At 47.8% G+C, this 2,500-nt stretch overlaps 7 non-coding genes and 2 pseudogenes across 7 annotated transcripts; all 9 read left to right on the forward strand.

The window, feature by feature from the left end:
* The first annotated feature begins 149 nt into the window (after positions 1-149).
* Positions 150-268, forward strand: LOC138549245 (5S ribosomal RNA). The gene has a single exon (XR_011293030.1). It is a non-coding gene; the product is annotated as a 5S ribosomal RNA (ribosomal RNA).
* Positions 269-374: 106 nt separating this feature from the next.
* On the forward strand, positions 375-493 carry LOC138544361 (5S ribosomal RNA). Its single transcript, XR_011290704.1, has one exon. It is a non-coding gene; the product is annotated as a 5S ribosomal RNA (ribosomal RNA).
* Positions 494-599: 106 nt separating this feature from the next.
* Positions 600-718, forward strand: LOC138550895 (5S ribosomal RNA). The gene has a single exon (XR_011294637.1). It is a non-coding gene; the product is annotated as a 5S ribosomal RNA (ribosomal RNA).
* Positions 719-823: 105 nt separating this feature from the next.
* Positions 824-932, forward strand: LOC138545453 (5S ribosomal RNA; annotated as a pseudogene).
* Positions 933-1,396: 464 nt separating this feature from the next.
* On the forward strand, positions 1,397-1,515 carry LOC138539041 (5S ribosomal RNA). The gene has a single exon (XR_011287121.1). It is a non-coding gene; the product is annotated as a 5S ribosomal RNA (ribosomal RNA).
* A 106-nt stretch (positions 1,516-1,621) lies between these two features.
* LOC138540296 (5S ribosomal RNA) lies at positions 1,622-1,740 on the forward strand. Its single transcript, XR_011288350.1, has one exon. It is a non-coding gene; the product is annotated as a 5S ribosomal RNA (ribosomal RNA).
* A 106-nt stretch (positions 1,741-1,846) lies between these two features.
* On the forward strand, positions 1,847-1,965 carry LOC138550601 (5S ribosomal RNA). The gene has a single exon (XR_011294351.1). It is a non-coding gene; the product is annotated as a 5S ribosomal RNA (ribosomal RNA).
* Positions 1,966-2,071: 106 nt separating this feature from the next.
* On the forward strand, positions 2,072-2,190 carry LOC138548286 (5S ribosomal RNA). Its single transcript, XR_011292094.1, has one exon. It is a non-coding gene; the product is annotated as a 5S ribosomal RNA (ribosomal RNA).
* A 106-nt stretch (positions 2,191-2,296) lies between these two features.
* Positions 2,297-2,405, forward strand: LOC138545317 (5S ribosomal RNA; annotated as a pseudogene).
* The last annotated feature ends 95 nt before the right edge of the window (positions 2,406-2,500 follow it).

Below are 2,500 nucleotides of genomic sequence, written 5' to 3' on the forward strand. Positions count from 1 at the left end.
ATAGGAGTCCTGAATGGGCCCACCAGTCTTATATATCTCGCCTGATCGAGCCTGATCGAGCGATGAGCGTGGTATCATGTTGCAAGTGGCTGCATGGCTTAGCTTACTAAATGCAAATGCATAAGAGTAATATTCTTAGCATTCCTAGAGCCTACGGCCACACCACACTGAATGCACCCGATCTCGTCTGATCTCGGAAGTTAAGCAGTGTCAGGCCTAGTTAGTACCTGGATGGGAGACCGCCTGGGAATACCAGGTGCTGTAGGCTTTTTTGTGCTCCAAGTTCAGGAAGGGAGCCCTTTCTCAATTGCCTTTTAAAACTGCAAGGTCTAGCCGACTAGATGCTTAAAAGTACAACACTCACTAGGCCCAGAGCCTACGGCCACACCACACTGAATGCGCCTGATCTCGTCTGATCTCAGAAGCTAAGCAGTGTCGGGCCTAGTTAGTACCTGGATGGGAGACCGCCTGGGAATACCAGGTGCTGTAGGCTTTTTTGTACTCCAAGTTCAGGAAGTGAGCCATTTCTCAATTGCCTTTCAAAACTGCAAGGTCTAGCCGACTAGATGCTTAAAAGTACAAAACTCACTAGGCCCAGAGCCTACGGCCACACCACACTGAATGCGCCCGATCTCGTCTGATCTCGGAAGCTAAGCAGTGTCGGGCCTAGTTAGTACCTGGATGGGAGACCACCTGGGAATACCAGGTGCTGTAGGCTTTTTTGTGCTCCAAGTTCAGGAAGTGAGCCAATTCACAATTGCCTTTCAAAACTGCAAGGTCTAGCCGACTAGATGCTTAAAAGTACAAACTCACTAGGCCCAGAGCCTACGGCCACACCACACTGAATGCGCCCGATCTCGGAAACTAAGCAGGGTCGGGCCTAGTTAGTACCTGGATGGGAGACTGCCTGGGAATACCAGGTGCTGTAGGCTTTTTTTGTGCTCCATGATTAGTAATTGCGCAACTTCTCAATTATTTTTCAAATTTGGTATGTTTCCAAAATAATTGTATCCCGTTTTATAGCGGAAATGTTGGACAACATCATGAGGGCTGGAGCTACCTTTTTACATAGAATTAGCATACAGGTAGTGTGTTCATGGGTAATAAATCGACTTTCACATGTAATGCAGTACAGAGAATATTGAGTCCTTCAAGAGGCATGAAAGAAAACCATTATTGTGTTGATTGTTCTCTCCACCTCCCTGCAACAGACACAGGATGGATGAATTAAAGTTATCCTACCAGACATAGGAGTCCTGAATGGGCCCACCAGTCTTATATATCTCGCCTGATCGAGCCTGATCGAGCGATGAGCGTGGTATCATGTTGCAAGTGGCTGCATGGCTTAGCTTACTAAATGCAAATGCATAAGAGTAATATTCTTAGCATTCCTAGAGCCTACGGCCACACCACACTGAATGCACCCGATCTCGACTGATCTCGGAAGTTAAGCAGTGTCAGGCCTAGTTAGTACCTGGATGGGAGACCGCCTGGGAATACCAGGTGCTGTAGGCTTTTTTGTGCTCCAAGTTCAGGAAGTGAGCCCTTTCTCAATTGCCTTTTAAAACTGCAAGGTCTAGCCGACTAGATGCTTAAAAGTACAAAACTCACTAAGCCCAGAGCCTACGGCCACACCACACTGAATGTGCCTGATCTCGTCTGATCTCAGAAGCTAAGCAGTGTCGGGCCTAGTTAGTACCTGGATGGAAGACCGCCTGGGAATACCAGGTGCTGTAGGCTTTTTTGTACTCCAAGTTCAGGAAGTGAGCCATTTCTCAATTGCCTTTCAAAACTGCAAGGTCTAGCCGACTAGATGCTTAAAAGTACAAAACTCACAAGAACCAGAGCCTACGGCCACACCACACTGAATGCGCCCGATCTCGTCTGATCTCGGAAGCTAAGCAGTGTCGGGCCTCGTTAGTACCTGGATGGGAGACCGCCTGGGAATACCAGGTGCTGTAGGCTTTTTTGTGCTCCAAGTTCAGGAAGTGAGCCATTTCTCAATTGCCTTTCAAAACTGCAAGGTCTAGCTGACTAGATGCTTAAAAGTACAAAACTCACTAGGCCCAGAGCCTACGGCCACACCACACTGATTGCGCCCGATCTCGTCTGATCTCGGAAGCTAAGCAGTGTCGGGCCTAGTTAGTACCTGGATGGGAGACCACCTGGGAATACCAGGTGCTGTAGGCTTTTTCGTGCTCCAAGTTCAGGAAGTGAGCCATTTCACAATTGCCTTTCAAAACTGCAAGGTCTAGCCGACTAGATGCTTAAAAGTACAAAACTCACTAGGCCCAGAGCCTACGGCCACACCACACTGAATGCGCCCGATCTCGGAAGCTAAGCAGGGTCAGGCCTAGTTAGTACCTGGATGGGAGACTGCCTGGGAATACCAGGTGCTGTAGGCTTTTTTGTGCTCCATGATTAGTAATTGCGCAACTTCTCAATTATTTTTCAAATTTGGTATGTTTCCAAAATAATTGTATCCCGTTTTATAGCGGAA

This window comes from Ambystoma mexicanum, unplaced genomic scaffold, assembly GCF_040938575.1.
Source record: "Ambystoma mexicanum isolate Mex_15411 unplaced genomic scaffold, UKY_AmexF1_1 Mex_scaf10, whole genome shotgun sequence".
NCBI classification, from domain to species: domain Eukaryota; kingdom Metazoa; phylum Chordata; class Amphibia; order Caudata; family Ambystomatidae; genus Ambystoma; species Ambystoma mexicanum.